Genomic DNA, 20,920 nt, shown 5'->3' with positions numbered 1-20,920 from the left:
ACAGAGGTGGCCAGTAAATAGTTCTCTCTGTCTTTTGAGTTTCCATTGCCCTGTAGTACCGTTTGAGATCAGGTAATATGATGCCTCCAGTTTTGTTCTTTTTGCTTAGGATTGCCTGGGCTAATCAAGCTCTTTTTTGGTTCCATATGAATTTTAAAGTAGTTTTTTCTGGTTCTGTGAAGAATGTCATTGGTAGTTTGGTAGGAATAGCATTGAATCTATAAACTGCTTAGGCAGTATTAGCCAAAATTTTCTAATGAACTTCTGTTTTCCCACTCTACATCATGTTTATCGTTTCTTTGTTAAATGCATAGAATGTGTTCAAGGTTTGTCCAGAAGCTCCTGGGGTCTTATGCTTCTGAGTTGCACAATTGTATGCCAGGCAAATAAATGTAAGACCTTGAGACATAGGCACCAGCTCTTCAGTGAGTTTGATATTGATAAACTGGAGCCAAGGTTTGATATTCTCTAAAGGGAGGTGGGTGAGATAATGGGAAGGGAGTGGAGGTAGATCTGGAAGCCTGAGCCTGGATGTTAGGCTTGCTCCTGCACTTGCTCCTCTGCAGTCTTGAGCCACTCAACTGTTCTGGTTCACCTCATCAATTTAGGCATAATAACTTCTACACCACCTATGTTATACACGTGGAGATAAGATGTAACAAGATCAATGGCTTCAGTGTACTTTCATTCACCAAAGATGATATACACATGCTCTGGGTTAGATGCCAGGTCCTAGCAGGAAGCAGGACTGCCTTGGTAGAACTTAGACTCTCATGTGAAGACAAACAATAAACAAGTAAACAATAAGGAATTACAAATCAGGGCAAGAAATCAAGGAAACTATATGTTGCATTTAGGGAGGGGTGCTTAAATAGGAAGATCATTAAGAGGAATTGATGTGTAAGCCAAGGCTTAAAGGATGCTTGAGAACTGTGATGCGTAGTGTGTAATGTTAGTCCACGATTCTGATATCAACAACCCTAGCGTGGATGTTTACACATGTATGAACATCATAATCATCTGAGGCACATCCTTCAAATTGCAGATTCACGGACCTTCCTCTGGCGGGGGTTGGGGGAGTGTAATTTAGTAGGACTGTGGTCACGCTCTAGAATCTAGAATCTGCATTTTTTAAAAGCATCCAGATGATCCTGTTGATCTGTTAAGTTTGGAAACTATTGTCTTGGAGAAATCCTACTGAGAAGCAAGAGTTTCCTTTCAAAGGAATGACTATGGCTTAGTCTTCCTTAATTATGCTTCTCGTCTGCCATGCTTCACTTCTTACACCAACCTCCACAATTTGGACACTTCTGTGATCTAGGACCCTGAGCCTCCCCAACGCTGCTGTGGGACTTGTTCCCTTTTTCCCAGCAGGTGTACTATATGAAGAGAAACTTCTGGATGCTGTTAAGTGGGAGAAGGGGGCTGTATTTCTAGTGCATATTGGAATTCTGGTGTATACCATTGTATGTTGAGTCGACTGCTGTGGCCTGGTTTGGCAATCTAAGTGCTTTTTGTAATTTTATACCTGCAGGAAATATGTTTGGAATTCCATAGAAGTTGGCATGAAGAATTCTCATGCCATAATTCATTGTGTCTTTGCCCTCTGCCTAGTTTTAATATAACATTAATATACTTTATATACATATTTAATATATTTAATGTAATTGAGTGGTTTCAAATTGAGTGGTTTCTTGAGTGAAACTAGAAATAGCTCTTATTTTGGGATCATGGGTTCTACTGAAGCCCATTTGAGTCTTGGGGAAAAGGAACCGAAGCTGCTTCCTATATTCTCTCTCCCTCCTGGGGGATTTCAGGGGAGCCAGTAGCAATTTATTTGAGAACATTAGAGTAACCATTGGGATTTACCCATGAGAGTTTTTTGGTTTGTTTTAGAAATCCTCCTTTGCTCCAAGCTATGTTTTAAAAAGGTTGGTTGCTAGTTGTCCAGTAGGCTAGTGGCTGGCAGGGTGTGGCTAGTGTCAAACAATCTTTTGGAACACAGCTTGTCACCTTCTGCTTCAATGGAGAATGGCCTGAATAGTGATTCTTAGTTATTTTGGATGTGCACTCCATCACTTTTTATGCTCAATCATTGCTGCCTATAGGACCACCCAAACCTGAATGACGACTGTCATTCTCTGATAAGAGGAAGGAGTTAACACCTGGCTTGTGAACATATTTATCTTAATAAAGCACAGGGAGTTGTTAGAGCTCACCTTCTTCTTTCATCCAGGAGAATCCAGAAGTGTCAAGGTTTCTCTGTCAGGAGCCCGGCCTGCAGGTTGGGTGAGAAACTCATGAATAGGACTCTGACATGTGTGTTCACCTCGCCCTTGGAATGTCTCACTTTTATTTCAGCACAATTTCTGTGTTCACCTCCTAGGTGTAAGGTGGAGTGGGTAGCCTCCTGCTTGGTGTGCTAATAACCAAAACAGATAACCAACCACCTTCCCTTTGTTTTCCTTGGCATGCTGAAAAAGGCATACACAAATACTAATAAGAGCATCACAGAAATAAATAAACTCAGAAACTACAAGAAGCAGCTGGGCACGGTGGCTCATGCCTGTAATCCCAGCACTTTGGGAGGCCAAGGCGGGTGGATCACCTGAGTTCAGGAGTTTGAGACCAGCCTGGGCAACATGGTGAAACCCCGCCTTTACTAAAAATACAAAAATTAGCCAGAGGCATGGTGACCCGTGCCTACAATTCTAGCTACTTGGGAGACTGAGGCAGGAGAATTGCTTGAACCTGGGAGGTGGAGGTTGCAGTGAGCTGAGATCACGCCACTGTACTACAGCCTGGGTGACAGAGTGAGACTCCTTCTCAAAAAACAACAACAACAAACAACAACAACAACAACAAAAAACAAAATACAAAAAGCTTACAACTTGGGTAATTTTTAAGGTATAGATTTTAGATGTTAGCAAAAACGTCTTCCTTACAGGACTGATTTTATCTTATGCTCTTTCTTGAGAATTCTAATGTCTAGCCTCAGAGGGCAGTGAAAAACTCACATATATCTAGTCAGACTTAATTTTTGCATGGTCTCTCGCTTGCTCCTACAAGGAAGGCAACTCTCTCCTAACCTTCTTTTCCTGTAGTTAGGATTCTTATTTTTCAACATTTCTTCTTGGCTGCTCTTTGAGATTTCTTCCTTTCTTATCCCCTTCCCCAGTGGAGAGGTGAGGAAGGGAGTGTGGAACTCAAACTTTATTTTATTTATTTATTTTTTAGAGACAGAGTCTTGCTCTGTCACCCAGGCTGAAGTGTAGTGGCATGCTCATAGCTCACTGTAGCCTCAAACTCTGGGGCTCAAGTGACCCTCCAGCTTCAGCCTAATTTTTCAATTTTGTAGAGACAGAATCTTGCTATGTTGCCCAGGTGTTCTTGAACTGCTGACCTAAGCAATTTTTCCACCTTGGTCTCCCAAATTGTTGGGTTTATAGGTGTGAGGCACCACGCCCAGCTATACACTATACTGAGCTTCAGAATCACCTGAAGGGCTTGTTCAAACCCAGATTGTTGGGCTCCACTCCAAGAAGGTAGAGGGAAGCTGAGAATTTGCATTTCTAAAAAGGGTCCAGGTGATGCTATGCTAATATCACTGGTTTGCTAACAAGACTTCATTTTTTTTTCTTTTTGAAACAGAGTGCAGTGGCACGATCTCAGCTCACAAGCCGTTCTCCTGCCTTAGCCTCCCAAGTAGCTGGGATTACAGGCACCCAGCAACATGCCTGGCTAATTTTTTTTTTTTTTTTTTTTCTGAGATACAGTCTTAGTTTGTCACCCAGGCTAGAGGGTAGTGGCGTGGTCTTGGCTCACGGCAACCTCTGCCTCCCAGGTTTAAGTGATTCTCCTGCCTCAGCCTCCCAAGTAGTTGGGGTTACAAGCATACGCCACCATGCTCAGATAATTTTTTGTATTTTTAGTAGACATGGGGTTTCACCATGTTGGCCAGGCTGATCTCGAACTCTTGACCTTACATGATCAACCCACCTTGGCCTCCCAAAGTGCTAGGATTACAAGTGTGAGCTACTGCACCCGGCCAATTTTTTGTGTTTTTAGTAGAGACAGGGTTTCACCATGTTTCCCAGGCTGGTCTGGTATTACAGGTGTGAGCCATTGTGCCCAGCCAATAATACTGTATGTTCTATAGAACATGAAGCTCACAGGCTTCATTGATTGGTTCATTAATTAATTCATTCAACAAATATTTTTCTCAGACAGAGCTGTGGGTGCTGGAGGTTATGCTGATGCACAAGATGAAGTTCTTGCCTCAGGGAGCCTCTATGCTAGTGCAAGAGGCAAACATACATCATGTAATGTTTGTCTGGGATAAGGGCTATGAAGAAAAAGCAAACAAAGTAGGTCTCTTTGTAGGAGTGTGGTGGCCAGGGAGGATCTCTTCGAGGAGATGAGGCCTCCAGGGAGAGGAATGACAGGGGTAAAGGCCTGAGGTAGGAAGGTGTTTGGTGTGTTGGAGCCTCAGCAGGAAGAGGCTGGTCTTACTGGGAGTTGAGGCAGGGAGAGTGGTCAGAGCGGGCGGCAGAATGTTGGTAAGAGTCACACACAAAAATATTCCTGTGACCAGATACGTTCAGGAAATGTTCGTTTCAACAACATTAAAACTTTTCTTTTTAGTTAGTTTTTTTTTTTTTTTTTGTTAAACAGGGTCTTGCTCTGTTGCTCAGGCTATAGAGCAAGCTGTAGGTGCAATCCCAGCTCACTGCAGCCTTGACCTCCAGGGTTCAAGTGATCCTCCCACCTCCTCCTCCTGAGTAACTGGGAATGCAGGCATGCACCACCAGCCTGGCTAATTCTGTTCATTATTTTTGTAGAGATGAGGTCTCACTGTGTTGCCCAGGCTGGTCTTGAACTCCTGGACTCAAGCAATCCTCCCACCTCGGCCTCCCAAAGTGCTGGGATTATAGGTGTGAGCCACTGCATCAGGCTGACATTAAATGTTTTTCTTTATTGAAGAATTTTCCTAAGGTTTTTATTGTGCTGATCCCCATTATTAATCTCCAGGAGAAGGATAAGGTATTTTTTTCTCAAATTTACATGACCATGAAACTTACTCCCTCAATCACCTCGCAAACTGATGTTCTTTGAAGTGCATTTGGGAAATCTTGATCTAGAAAGTCCTACTCTCTCAATTTCTAACTGGGAAAACTGAGGAACAGAGAAATGAAATAGCCTGTTTCAAATAATAAAGCTTGAGGCGACGTGAGGCGGTGGAAGGAACACTGAGTTTGGAGGTGGAAGATGAGGTTTGAGACTTTGCTTTTGCATTTTGTGAATGTGGAGATTCACAAAATGGGAGATTGCACTGTTTGCTCTCTGAGGATCCTGGAGTCACTCTGGGTGAGTGACTACTGATTTTTTTTGACTTGGGAGTCCTGCGTCAGTTAAGCCAAAGGAAAAGCACTGGGAGATTCACATAAATACATTCATCAAATACCACCATCTAGGTTATTTTTGCTTTCAAATGAATATACTTCCCAGACAAGTAATTAAAATAAAATCTGTCAGAGGATGTAAAACTCTAAATCATAAAATGTTGGTTAAAAAAAAAAAGAAGCAACGGAGAAAGACTAAGATCTATGGTAATGTACTTTGCTGTAAAATATTTTAGCATTGATTTCCATTTTTATGAAATTCATAGTTGATTTGAATACAAACAGCAAATCTCACAACAGGTGAAATCTATCTTTTTCTTGTTTGCTTTCCAAGGAATTGTTGAGGAAATAATTAGGAAAAAAAAGACTCTTGGATTTTAGTTTTTTACTAGCTATACGAGTTACTTTGGATTGATTTTTCTTTATCTATAGGAGGGATCCAAATATTCCTTAAGGTCTTTACAGCTCTAGTAATTTAAAATATCTATATTTGACAACTTTTGCCTTGAAGGGATGTTAGCAATAGAATCTTGGTCAAGGTGTGACAGGGACCTGAGGGTTCTGAGGACTTAGGATGTGAGCTGTATATAGGTAAGGTAAAGTCATGGTAAATAATTGTGTTAAAGAGAAGGTGACAGTTGGGAGCTCTTTGGTGAGATTTTCCTAAGGAATTCTGCTGTTCCTATAGAGCAACAAAGTTTGGGGATTATTTAAAGAAACAGTGAAGGTGTATAAGTTCCATTATTGTCTGTTCACAAGTGTGGGTTCTCCTCATTCTGGGCCCAAGGTAGGAATGTACTTTCTGGCCCCCTTGGGGTTGGATGGGGCCATGTGACAAATTCTAGACAAACAGTCCCATGTAGTTCTGCAAGGGATATATCCAGGCCAGAACACTTAACTGCCAGGGGAACACCCTTTTCCTCTGTCACAGGGGTGGCAACATTCTGGTGTCATCAACCTGGGTTCTGGAATCAGAAGTCATGGAGCAGATATCCCAGATGACCCTTGAATGGATTATGAATTGTGACCAAGGAATAAACCTTCGTGATTATAAACCCTAAGATATTTAAGCCTGCTTGCTACTGCAGCATAATGTAGCCTATGCTGACTACTAGATTCAATAAGTTGAGAAATCCCAATGAATCAAAGGGAGAGCAGCCATCTGGTAAATAAATATATTAAAGAAAAGATGCCAGTTGGTAGTCCTTTGGTGCGATTTTCCCTAGGAATTCTGCTGTTCATATAGACTAGCAAAGTTTAGAGACTTGGCTAAAGAATGAATGAATGAATGTGTTCCGTTGTCATCTGTTCAAACTGGTATAAGCTATAAAGCATATCATGTAAGAGGCAGTATGCTAGTTTGGGCAGGCCTCTCCTCCACCTTCTCCTGGGAGGTGAAGGTTGCAGTGATCTGTGATTGTGCTACTGCATTTCAGCCTGAGTGACAGAGCAAGACCTTGTCTCAAAAAAAAAAGAAAAAAAAAGAAGTCAAGCATTTGTGAATTCTCAGAATGTAAAATACCAAGGCTTTTCCAAATCAGATAAATCAGGAATGTTCACCTTTACATCCAAAAAAGAAAAAAGAAAAAAGTTCAAATAGAAGTTCAGCACAATAATGTAAAACCTTAAATAGGTGACCAAAATTCAAATTATCAACAGATAGCTCAATTTGATGGATCTTTCAGTAAACTTTAGTTTGAAACAACAACAAAAAATACCATTTACCAAAACATGAAAAATATTTTCAGGAAATTATTATCTAATTTGAAAAATAAAAATGGAATCCATGGCAAATAAGAAAAATACAAAAAAGGAAATCAACCTTTGATATGGTTTGGCTGTGTCCCCACCCAAATCTTATCTTAAATTGTAGTTTCCATAATCCCCACATGTTTTGGGAACGACCCGGTGGGAGGTAATTGAATCATTGGTTATCCTCATGCTGTTCTTATGATAGTGAGTTCTCAGTACCTCTCTTTGCTGTTGCCATGTGGAGACGGACATTTTTGCTTACCCTTCTGTCATGATTGTAAGTTTCTTGAGACCTCCCCTGCCATGCTGAACTGTGAGTTAATTAAACCCTTTTCCTTTATAAATTACTCAGTCTCAGGTAAGTTCTTATAACAGTGAGAGAATGGATTAATACAACCTTTATAGGAATCAAGAGAATATTACAGACAAATAAAAACTTCTTAAATCAATAGCGTATCCTGCATTATTGTGTGTAGAAAACTATAATTAATGTAATGTAGTTTTTGTTAGTTGCATAATCTAAAAGTATGAAAAAAATTTGATTATATCTCTAAAAAGTCCACAGAGTTGTTATTGAAATACACACTTCTTGAGACAATGGGCAAAGTTCCCATTTGTGGAATATTTCTTTTTATTTGTGGGAAGTATCTTCTTATTTCATACAGTGAAACGAAGAAAAACTGTACTAGATGAGAAATCTTTTTCTCTAAAGTAAGCTTCTTAAATACCTCCAATAATATAATACTTGTAAAATATAAATTTTCAAAACTCAGACTTGAAACAGGTTATTATTAAACAAACACACCGCTTGGCAGTGTTTTTTCAAAAGTTAAACTATTTAAACCACCACACTGTGCTTAAATCATATTTCAAACTTTTATACTTAGTGCTTTTATGTTCTGAATGTAGACTCTCAATCTAATGACAGTCTAGTCTGAGCCCTGCAATATGTATACAAGCAAGTAACATTTCACTTCAAACCAAAAGAAATGATTAATCTTCTATTTTTGTCAAAATCATAATATTAAGATAACTACAAAAATTAGGATTTATCCATGGCCAATTTATGGTATTCTATGGAAAGCCTTTCTTTATTCCTTCTTTACTTTCAGCTTCCTCTTTGGAAACTTCTTCATCTACCTTTTATTCCTCCTCCATGTTGTTAAAAGATTGAGAAGATTCTGGTAATAATTTTTTGTACTGGTGCTATGGCTTGGATCTGTGTCCCTGCCCAACTCTCATGTCAAATTGTAATCCCTAGTGTTGGAGGTGGAGCTTGGTGGGAGGTGATTAAATCATGGGGGTGGCCACTCATGGATGATTTAACACCATCCACTCTGTGGTGTTCTTGTGATAGTGAGTGGGTGAGTTATCATGAGATCTGGTTATTTAAAAGTGTGTAGCACCTCTTCCCTCTCTGTCTTCCTCCCGCATCGGCCATGTGAAGTTCCAGCTTCCCCTTTGCCTTTGCCTGTATTGTAACTTTCCTGAGGCCTTCTCAGAAGCCAAGCAGAAGCCATCATGCCTCCTGTACAGCCTGTAGAACCATGAACCAATTAAACCTCTTTTCTTTATAAATTATGCAGTTTCAGGTATTTCTCTAGAGTGGTACAAGAAAGGACTAATACAGAAAATTGGTACTGAGGAGTGGGGCATTCCCATACAGATACCTGCAAATGTAGAAGTGACTTTAGAGCTGGGTAATAGGTAGAGGTTGAAAGAGTGTGGAAGGCTCAGAAGAAGACAGGAAGATAATGGAAAGTTTGGAACTTCCTAGAGACTTGTTAAATGGTTGTGACCAAAATGCCAATAGTGGTATGTACAATAAAGTCCAGGCTGATGAGATCTCAGATGGAGATAAGGAACTTATTAGAAACTAGAGTAAAGGTCACTTTTGCTATGCATTAGCGAAGAGTCTGGCTACATTGTGCCTCTGCTCTAGGAATCTGTGGAACTTTGAACTTGAGAGAGATGATTTAGGGTATCTAGTGGGAGTCACTTCTAATCAGCAAAGTGTTCAAGATATGGCCTGGCTGCTTCTAATGTTTTATGCTTATATGTGTGTGCAAAAAAATGACCTGAAACTTGAATACATATATATATGTATATATGTATGTCATGTTTGAGACAGAATATTGCTTTGTTCTCCAGGATGGAGTGCAGTAACATGATCATGGCTCACTGTAGACCTCTGCCTCCCAGGCTCAGGTGATTCTCCCACCACAGCCTCCTGAGTAGATGGGTTTATAAGCATACACCACCATGCCTGGCTAATTTTCTTGTATTTTTAGTAGAGGCAGGGTCTTACTGCGTTGCTCAGGCTGGTCTTGAATTCCTGGTTTCAAGTGATCCTCCTGCCTCAGCCTACCAAAATGCTGTGATTACGGGGGTGAGCCACTGCACCCAGCCCTGGAATTTATATTTAAAAAGGAAGCAGAACACAAAAGTTTGGTAAACTTGCAGCCTGGCCATGTGGTAGAAAAAAAAAAAAACCCTCATTTTCTGGGGAGGAATTCAGTCAGGATGGATAAATTTGCATAGTTAAAAGTAAGACAAATTTTAATAGATAAGACAATGGGAAGAAGGCCTTGAAGGCACTTCAGAGGCCTTCATGACAGCTCCTCCCATCACAGGCCCAGAGGCCTAGAAGGGAAGAGTGATTTCATGGGTCAGACTCAGGGCCCCCTGCCCTGCACAATCTCGGTACACTACTTTTCACATCCCAGCTGCTCCAACTTCAGCCATGGCTCAAAAGATCCCAGGTACAGTTTGGGCCGATGCTTCAGAGGGTGTAAGCTGTCAGCCTTGGAGGCTTCCACGCAGTGTTAACCCTGTTGGTGCACAGAGCACAAGAGCTGAGGCTTGGGATCCTCCACCTAGATTTCAGAGGATGTATGGTAAAGCCTGAATGTCCAGGTAGAAGCCTGCTGCAGGGTTGGAGCCCTCATGGAGACTGTTTACTAGGGCAGTGCAGAGGAGAAATGTGGGGTTGCAGTCCCTACATGAAGTCCCCATTGGGGCACTGCCTACTGGAGCTGTGAGAAGAGGGTCACCATCCTCCAGACCCCAGAATGGTGGATCCACTGTCATCTTGCACCCTTATCCTGGAAAAGCCACAGGCACTCAATGCCAGTCCATGAGAGCAGCTTTGGGGACTGAACCTTTTAAAGTCACAGGGCAGAGCTGCCCAAGGCCTTGGGAGCCCACCCCTTGCATCAGAGTGCCTTGGATGTGGGACATGGAGTCAAAGGAGATTCTTTTGAAGCTTATGATTTAATGACTGCCCTGTTGGATTTCGGACTTGTTGGACTTGTAAGGGGTCTGAAGCCCCTTTTACTGAATTTATCTCTTTTGGAATGGGAGTATTTACCCAATTCCTGTACCCTATTGCGTCTTGGAAGTTACTGACTTGTTTTTGATTTTACAGGCTCATAGGCCAAAGGGACTTGCCTTGTCTCAGATGAGACTTTGGATTTTGGACTTTTGAGTTAATGCTGGAATAAGTTAAGACTTTGAGGGGACTGTTGGAAAGGGATAGTTGTATTTTGCAATGTGAGAAGGATGTGAGATTTGGGAAGGGCCAGAGGTTGAGTGATATGGCTTGGATCTGTGTCCTCTCCCAAATCTCATGCCGAATTGTAATCCCCAATGTTGGAGGTGGGGCCTGGTGGGAAGTAATTGGATCACAGGGGTTGTCCCTCATTAATAGCTTAGCACCATCCCCTCAGTGCTGTTCTCATGATAGAGACTGAGTGAGTTATTATGAGATTTGGCTGTTTAAAAGTGTGTAGCACCTCTTCCCTCTCTCTCTTCTTCCTGCTTGGGCTATGTGAAGAAACAACTTCCTCCTTGCCTTTTGCCACAATGGTAAGTTTCCTGAGGCCTCCCCCAAAGCTGAGCAGAAGCTGTCATGCTTCCTGTACAGCTTGCAGAATGGTGAGCCACTTAAGCCTCTTCTCTTCATAAATTACCCAGTCTCAGATATTTCTTTAGAGCAGTGCAAGAATGAACTAATGTAACAAGTATGGCTGCAGTCTGCGCCTTTTTGAAGGACAAAGGCAATCTGACACAAATACCATAAAGAGTCCTAAAAACGGCCCTGAAAGCAGAATTGCTAAAGCAAAAACTGTATACAATTTCCAAACCAGTAATCTAAGGCCTTCAGTAAAATAGCATGGCAAATCCTGATCCACATAGAGTGCTGAGAGTGCTGACATACTGCTCATCAGAAAAAAACCTGAACCAAACCATGATGGAATTGGTTCAATGCTCTTCCACTCTTCATCACTTATAAAGTTCTAAAGTCCTTTTTAGTCCTTGGACCCTGATGGTGTCTAAGTTCACCATCTTTACAATGATAAATAGTAGGAGAACAGTTATGATGAACTGTCTACTCAGTCCTGGCTGCCCTGTGACATCTACTTTTGCTACACTAACCTCAAGAACTTCTCCCCATTCAGCAAAACTTTCCCATTCTGGTGGAAGCTTTTGACAAGTGGGTACCACAGGGCACAAAATTCTATCATCCAGTCTCCTTCCAGCAACTGTCTTCAGTTCTCATCCATGATAATGCATACCTCTCTCTGCCACCTGTGCTGTTTCTTTCCATGTCCTCCAAAGCAATAGCACCAGGACTGCCAGGGAAACCATGACTCCCAGAGGGTGCCATGTCTGCTGCTTGCTCACCTCACAACAAGTGAGGCAGCCTCAGCAGACTTGATCTCTCTGGCCCCTGGTTTCTCCATCTGCATAAAGGGATAGTAATATTATCTAGCTCATAGAATTGTTTCAAAGAATAACTGTTAATATATGTCAAGACCTTAGACTAATGCTTGGAATGTAATAGGCAGTCAATAAATCTTAGCCATTCTTCTGTCTCCTCTACTCCCTTTCCCACTCATTTTAAAAAATTTTATTTATTTATTTATTTATTTAGAGACAGAGTCTCACTCTGTCACCCAGGCTGGAGTGCAGTGGGGCGATCTCAGCTCACTGCAACCTTTGCCTCCTGGATTCAAGTGATTCTCATGCCTCAGCCTCCTGAGTAGCTGGGATTACAGGCGCATGCCACCACACTCAGCTAATTTTTGTATTTTTAGTAGAGAAGGGTTTTGCCATGTTGGCCAGGCTGGTCTCAAACTCCTGACCTCAAGAGGATAGGCCAAGGCTGATCCATCTGCCTCAGCCTTCCAAAGTGTTGAGATTATAGGCATGAGGCCCCATGTCAGCTCTATTATTTTTATTGACATGGGAAAAAAAAGACTCAAAGGATAGACGTCTGTGAAAGTAGCCATCTCTGGGTAGTAGGATTCTGAATGACTTTTATTTCTTTGGATTTTTTTTTTTGATACCAAATTTGTGTGCACTGAACTTAAGTTACTTTATAGTTAGGAAAAAAATATTATTTAAAAACAGTATATTGGCTGGGCACAATGGCTCATGCCTGTAATCCCAGCACTTTGGGAGGCCGAGGCAGGTGGATCACTTGAGGTCAGGAGTTTGAGACCAGCCTGGCCAGTATGGTGAAAGCCCGTTTCCACTAAAAACACAAAAAAAGTGGTTGGGGTGGTGGTGCATGCCTGTAGTCCCAGATACTTGGGAGGCTGAGGCAGGAAAATCGCTTGAACCCAGGAGGCAGAGGCTGCAGTGAGCCAAGATCATGCCACTGCACTCCATCCAGCCTGGGCAGAGAGTGAGATTCCATCTAAAAAACAACAACAGCAACAAAACAAAACAAAAAATAAAAATGCCCCCAAAACCCCAAAAAACACTATATTTACTACGATTTTTTTCCCAAAGAGTGTATACCACTCACTACATTAAGTCCTATGATTAGTGCTTTTACCTCAGTTTTATGACCTACTTCCATTAGCTTTTACCCTCTTTGAAACGTCTTCCATCTTGACTTTTTAATTTCATTAATGATTTTTTTCCCCTTGGCCACCTGTTGCTGAGACCAGTGAATCTCCTGGTCTCTAATAACTTATCAAGTCTTATGAATCTTTTCTCCTAAACCTCTCACACGACTGTCCACTGTCCCAACCTACTTCTCATCCTTACCACTTGACGTCTGGACTATTGGGTTTTTCTTATCCATCGACTTCCTTTTAATTCTTGCATAGTAAAGCCAGACGAATGCTCTTAAAATACCTCCTTATATCATTCCTTTGCTCAAACACTAGCAGAGGCTCCTTACATTCCCCATTGCTGAGGATAAAATCCAATTTCCTGGCTCGACATTGAAAGCTGTCCACATTACTCAATCTCTGCTCTCTCAAATAATTCACCACTTACCTTATTTATGGTCTTTTCCTACCATACTTCTGTACAGTAGCACTTTTGCCCTCCTGCTTCCTTTATGTCCAAATTTTACTTGTCCTTCAAGATCTTGCTTAAATATACACTCGTCTGAAATGTTCATTTTTTTTTCCTTCGTAAATTGCAATAGCCCTGCTCCGTTTGGCCATTAATCACATACTGACTTGAGATTTTCTTATGTTGAAATGTCGTTAATCTATATCTTTTAACATTTCTGTTGTCAGTTTCTTCTCTCCAACTAAATTATACTATTTCTAAGGGTGCTTACATTTTCTAACACCCCAATGCTTTACAGAAGAAGATGGGTAATAGCTAGGATATTGACAGATGAATTAATATATCTAATATATGATAAAAATAGATGCTAGAATAAAAATACTCCATTTTATTTAAAAGCAAAGACAGAATTTTGACTTGGATCTTTTCCTTGTTGACTTTGTTTTGACTTTACTATTTATAATGTTGTTTATCCTGATAGTCTGAGCTTCTTTTAATGGTCAGATCAATATTTGCTTGAATATCTCCCAAAGCAAGCTTTCTGTAATTCACTTATTAGAGAAAGTCTTTAAATTCTTGAGTATAGGATTTTAAAAATGAAATAAAACTCCAATTAGTAAAATCCTAGTTTCAGAGCAAATGCTTCTGTTATTAATGACCTGGATGCTGTCCCACTGGACTCTGGGCTCCTTGAGGGAAGTTACTATTTCTCAGTCGTGTTCATGATCTCAGTACCTAACACAGCCTCTGCCACAAGGTGTGAACTTGCTGTGTTAAATGAAAACTGCAGAGCAGCACTGCAGACTTGGAAGGAGGGAAACATTACATCTCAGATAATTTTAAATGTATTAAGTATTTGTCATGAATTTAATATGTTTCTTCTAAACAAACAAAGCACAATTTTTAATGACTGTAATTTAACAATATAGTATCCCTCCCTCAAATCTCTTGTCTCCTGACTCAGTACATCCATGTCTTGGATTTATAGTGTCTACTCATTTGATCGTGATTGCTGCCATTCTGGTTTTGCAGAGGTTTCACGTTTCTCTGTCCCTGCAGAGTGATTATGCTGAGATGGCTCTCTGCATGTTCTTGGCCCCAGTTTCTGCACCTTTGAAATGTACCCTAGAACACTCAGGTGGTGGGTGGTGATGGGAGCTCAGCTAGCCAAGAATGAGAGAGCAAGGGGATGTGATCAGAGGACCTTTAGGGTGCAGGAACAGAGGAAGCCTCAGCTCTGCACCCTGTGACAGCCAGCAGAATGGGGAAATTCCAGGCCTTTATTCTTTTCCCTCCTCCCTCCCTTCCTTTCTCTCCTCCTCCCTCCATTCCTCCCTCCCTTCCTTCCTCCCTTCCTTCTTTCTATGTGAGTAACATTGGAAGGGAATATGCTATTTGTACAATGGCAGTCCTGGCAACAGCTCTCTGTTCTCTTCAAATCCCCTGAAGTCATGATGTGCCTCTGGCCTTTGTTCTTTCTGGTTCTACTCACCCAGCTGTTGCTCAGTCTTCCCGGGCTGCAGTCTGTTTATGATGCCCTCAGAATGTCAGCAGGCTCCCTTCACCAATCCCATGTGACTGCTGATCTTCACCTTCACTGCCCTTTATTCTTTTTGCTTTTAGTTTATACTGCTCTTGTTTATTGTAGTTTAAAGCTGCATATTATTTTGATGTGTGCATGTATCATAGTTTCTTTCCTCTATTTATTTTTATTTTAGAGAGAGGGTCTCATTAGATTGCCTAGGCTGTAATGCCGTGGCTATTCACAGGCACAAGCAGAGCTCACTGAAGGCTCACACTCCTGGGCTCAAGTGAGTCTCCCAGCTCAGTCTCCCAAGTAGCTGGGACTACACGTGTGTGCCACCACACCTAGCTCTCTTTCCTCAATTTTAATAGTTAAAATTTTTTAGGAATATTAGGTCTTTAGGTGAGATAAATGTTACAAATATGTTTCTCCCACTTTTTTAGTATTTATTATTATTATTACTTTTTTAATGTTTAATTTTTGTGGGTACACAGTAGGTATATATATTTGTGGGATCTGTGAGATGCTTTGGTACAGGCATGCAGTGTAAAATAAGCACATCATGGAGAATGGGGTATTCATCTCCTCAAGCATTTATCCTTTGAGTTACAACACTCCAATTACACTTTTCTTTCTTTCTTTCTTTTTTTTTTTTGAGAAGGAGTCTTGCTCTGTCGCCCAGGCTGGAGTGCAGTGGCATGACCTCTGCTCACTGCAACCATACCTCCTGGGTTCAAGTGATTCTTCTGCCTCAGCCTCCCGAGTAGCTGGGATTACAGGCATCTGCCACCATGCCCTGCTAATTTTTGTATTTTTGGTAGAGACGGGGTTTCACCATATTGTCCAGGCTGGTCTCGAACTTCTGACCTTGTGATCCACCCTCCTCGGCCTCCCAAAGTGCTGGGATTACAGGTGTGAGCCACCACACCTGGCCCAATTACACTCTTTTAGTTATTTTAAAATGTACAATTAAGTTATTATTGACTATAGTCACCCTGTTGTACTATCAATATTTTTATTATTTTAAAATACTCTTTATTGTATATATTTGAGGTTTGCAACATGTTGTGGGATACATATATTAATAGATAGTAGAAAGGTTACGGTAGTGAAGGAGATGAACATATCTATCATCTCAGATAGTTAATTCTTTGTGATAAGACAGCAGCTAAAATCCACTTATTTAACAAAAAACCCGGATATGCAGTATAATTTTATTAACTTTAGTTCTCATGCTGTACGATAGATGTCTAAACTTGCTCATCATACCCATCTGCTATTTGGAATTCTTTGACTACATTTCCCATTCCCTGACCACTCCCCCACCCAGCAGGTGGTAACCACTGTTTCATTCTCTCTCTGTGTATTTGAGCTCTTTTTATGATTCCACATAGAAGACTCTTACTGTCTTTGACCACTTACTTGATGATGCCTCAAGGGAGATAAAACTTCTTGCCTAGGGAGCTAAAACTTCTTGCCTTTCAGTGTTCAGGTTGATTCTCCTAGGTTTTAATTTTTGTCACACATCCAGCACTCTTACTTGCATACTGATTTTTGAGACAGTATGGGTCAAAATTGTTCACAAAACACAAAATACACGGACAAAAGAGAAACCAACAATATGGAGACATATTAGCTTTGGTAGTTTGGCTGGAGGTGATGGTGCTCTATAGTAGCTAAGGCCCATTAGCCAAGAGGCACAGTGTTGTGTCCTGGGCCAGTTTTACTGCTTGGGAATGCATTCTGTTTCTTGGGGAATGAACACACACACAATACTGAAACCGATGACTATGCGTGTGGAATAAATACATATGTTTGGGGATATTTCAGAGACAGATAGTATTTAGATGAATCAGCACAGGGTGTGGTATCCTTAAGCACAGTAGACATGGATTCCAGAATCATGCCAAATTACTTGCATTCAAATCTTTTAGGTTTGGCTTCTGAAGGAACTCAACCTAAGACATTTGCAATAGCAAAGATTTTCATATTTGTGAGAAGATAATTTTAGATTATACTAAGACTATAAATTTAGTTGGGATGCTTTCCTTGTTCCTTAATTAAGGTACACAGTAGGGAAGCATCTTAAAGAATAAAATGCTAATGCATTACATTGTTATAGTATCTAATTCATTGTTTGAACAAGATGAACATTAAAAATGATAATTATATGTATAATCAGTTTATACCAAGGTTGTTAGAGTGAATTGTTTACTGGAGATATGAGGGGTGATTATCATATCACTCTAGCCTCATATACTATGATGTTAGTAATTCTTTATTATGAGTATGATGTAAGTAATATGGAGTAATATGTTTATAAAACCTCCACAAGATGTAATCTGGGCGAGGAGTTTGCAAGCTGAGTTGGCATGATTTGGATGAGTCCGAATCCAAATTAATAAGTTAAATGTAGAATACACAGCTAGGAAGACTGAGGGCCACTTGAGCTGCATATGGGGATGGTGGGCTAAGGTAAGTAATGAGATTTTCACAGGTCTCAGTATACAAGTCCTAGACTCAGCAGATTACCATCCAATTCCGTACTAACACCTTGAGCTCTTGTACAGTCTTTTATTTTTTTTTAAATCAAGTTTTCCCCTATAATGGTAGAGTAAACATAAATTTCATACTTATGGGATAAGCATACTTCACTAAAGGAAGCAAAGCTCCTTAATGGGGTAATTGTTAGTGTGTAATTTTGGTTTGAGTTGCTGAACTGGTGAATAATCTCAGGGTTGCCTTCCTGAAATAATTTGAAATTGTGTGATTTTTTTCTTTTAAATCTACCTCTGGATTTGTTATGTAGGACTCTAATGAGATTAAAATCCTATAATCAGGAACAGAAATGTCATTCAAAATGAGAAAGCCAATAAAAGAATGGGCTAATAACAATATTGGGTTTGATTCATGATTTGGGAGAGGGGTTTAAAACATTTATATATCACGTACCTTGTAAAAAGAGTGTTTTTAAGTCAGTTTGTGTAAAACAGTCTCTTGAAGGTAGTTTTGACCTCAAGGTTGTTGGGGAGATTAAGGAGATCATGTATAGCTAGTGCCTGGCATCTGTTTGCATATACCAGTTCTCATAATGATTTTCCACTGCTACTATTCCTCTGCTATTACTTCTATATTCAGCTAAAAGCTTTGAGATCCAATAGTTAGTTCACAGCTCACGTGATGGCAAAGCCTAATCTGACCTGATTTGTGGCTATTTTCAAAATCATACTTAGTGTGAATACTCATTCGTTTGTTGCAGAAATATTAGTGTGCTTGATTTTGGAATGCCATTCCGGACTTCATTGAGATGTTACATAACATACAGCCTCAGGCACCATTTTACTTTTGTAAAATGTGAAAAAATCTTAATTCCAAGACACATCCAGCTTTAAGGGTTTAGGTTGAGGGATTGTGGACCTGAAGTCATGTTATCATCCAATCCGGGCAACCTTGATTAATTGCCATGGTGCATAAGCACATGCAGATGCTGATAACTAGGGCTGTCTGCAAAACTAACTGCTTCTTTCCGGTCAGTGGCCGGACACTACTCAATTGCAACGATCATGTGGCATAAAGAGAAAGTTATATATTTGAAGCATTTCCAATGGGGGAAAAGGAAAATGATATGTCAATTTAGGGCACGTACAGGTCTGAATCTTGATTGGTCAGAAATGTATCAGAAGTTGGAAAGAATAATGTTACTCTTTGTAAGAAGAGGTTGATGTGTCAGTGTTAGATGCCACGAGTTGAAATGAGGTAAGGCTCCTTCTGATTTCATCCTGTGGGTGATGATGTGGGACTCTGGCTGCATTTGTAGGGAATAGATGAGGACAAGTCAGCAGGAGGCAGCTGCTCAGCCCTAGGTTACAAAGGGGTTCCGTTGCCTTCTGCCATGCAGACAGCTTTGCAAATTCAATCTAATAACATTTAAATGCATCTTCACTCTTTCTTCCAAAATTTTGGAATGGATCCTTAACTATTCTCTATTTTCTTAGACTGAATTGTCAAGGCTTTTACTTAATTTCTTTCAGGCTGTTTAAGTAATCAAAGTATTCATTAATTTAGAGCTTTCTCCAAATATTTGACATAGACATCATTTTCCTCAATTATCTACACAGTTCTATGCAAGATAATTTTTTAAGGGATTATAGATGACCACATATGTACTTTAGCTGTCCATTTTGTAGATTACTACAAAAACAACTATTAAGTTGTTGTTGTTGTGTGTGTGTATGCACCCCCATTTGCCAAATCATGAAAAGATCACTTTCCTGGGGAGAACAAAATAAACAATTGTTTCTAAGGGTTCTTACTAATGAATAGTATTACCCAAACTCCATTAGATGAGCTGCAAAGATGCATTGCACTTGTGAAAATTTGGTACATCACATTAATTGTTGCAGCTTAAGCACTGAAGCCTGCTAGGGATGCTTATAATTATTTTTAAAATGTTATAATTATTTTTAAAATGCTCCTAGTATTTGTTTTTTTGTCCCTCAGCATATTTGCCTATTGGTGAAACTTCCTGGAAGTAGTTAAAAATTGAGGGATTGGATGGATCATGAGGTTTATAAGATCATGATAAATCTGTATCATTGACAATAAGCTAAACAGTTGCCACGTATGAAATAATGTTACTTATTCAGGCCATCCCTGATATGAAATGCAGAACTCTTAAAGAGAGTATGAGATAATTAGATACAACTAGAAGCAATTTTTGGTGATCACAGTTGACATTTTTATATACTAGTTTCTTTGGTATTTTTAGAAGTATATTAACTTCCCATTTTGAACTATTAAATATTACATAATAACTATATCATCTGTAGTCAGGCCTCAGAATTAATGCTCTATAAGTGATGAGGTTACTCCAGAAATGTCCTTGAGAATTTGATCAAATGTGTAAGTAAATTTAAAAATTTCACATAGTGTATTTATGCAAACATCTCTATAATAACTTTGCTCTGAAAATCATAATAGCTTCTATGGCTATTCAGGATTCTCTCTTTAAAAGGTTAGGACTTGGTGTTGAGATTTCTTATGTATTATTTGACTGTTGCACATATTAATATCCTTCTGCTAGGAGAATAGCAATGGTGGCTTGATTTCTTTTGGATGGTTTGCTTTTGATATTTGTTGGGTTAAAGTGTGATTTCATTTGTGGCTGTATTTAAATTACATGGGAAACCATGGGGTGTAGAGTAGTATTTGGATTTCAAAGTCAGACAGACTTGGGCTTGAATCTACTGCTTACTAGCTTTGTGAATTGGGTGCATTTCTTTCTATTTCAAAGATGAGACACCTTCTTCAAAGTGCAAAGTAACTAAACTTATCTTTCAGATAACTTGTTGGCAGGAGTTACTATTGTGTTTAAAAAGCACGCAGGAAGCACTTTATAAGTATTCATTCTCTTCTTCCTTTTCTGTCTCCTGAAGTCTATAGTTATTGGAACCACTGTTAGGCATTTATCATAGAATAACATGTCAATAATTATATTTTTTGCATCAATTTTATTGAGATGTAATTTTAACATACAATAAGATTTACTAAATTTAAGTATAGAATTTGGTCGCTTTGACAAATATCTATAGTCCTATATTTACCACTACTATCATGATGTTTCCATCACCCAAAATGTCTGCTTGTGCCATTATGCAATCTCCACCCCCTTCTTGCCCCCAAAACCATTTGAGATGCCCTCTAGCACTAGTTGTGTGAACATGTATTTTAATTTATCTTGGGTAATCTAAGAATGGAATTACTGGGTCATATGGTAAATGCCTCTTTCTTTCTTTCTTTTTCTTTCTTTCTTTCTCTTTTTCTTTCTTTCTCTTTCTTTTTCTTTCTTTCTTTTCTTTCTCTTTCTTTCTTTCTTTCTTTCTTTCTTTCTTTCTTTCTTTCTTTCTTTCTCTCTCTCTCTCTCTCT

At 39.8% G+C, this 20,920-nt stretch overlaps 1 protein-coding gene and 1 pseudogene across 3 annotated transcripts in view; one reads left to right on the top strand and one right to left on the bottom strand.

Annotated features, from left to right (window-relative positions):
* The window catches only part of SLCO5A1 (solute carrier organic anion transporter family member 5A1), a 161,609-nt gene that overhangs the window by 23,847 nt on the left and 116,842 nt on the right, over window positions 1-20,920 (top strand). The gene's annotated exons all lie outside the window — the stretch shown is intronic.
* LOC111549209 lies at window positions 8,229-11,823 on the bottom strand (annotated as a pseudogene).

Source organism: Piliocolobus tephrosceles, chromosome 7, assembly GCF_002776525.5.
Source record: "Piliocolobus tephrosceles isolate RC106 chromosome 7, ASM277652v3, whole genome shotgun sequence".
NCBI lineage: Eukaryota > Metazoa > Chordata > Mammalia > Primates > Cercopithecidae > Piliocolobus > Piliocolobus tephrosceles.
Note: the sequence above shows the minus strand (reverse complement) of the source record. Positions and strands in the feature narration are given on the sequence as shown.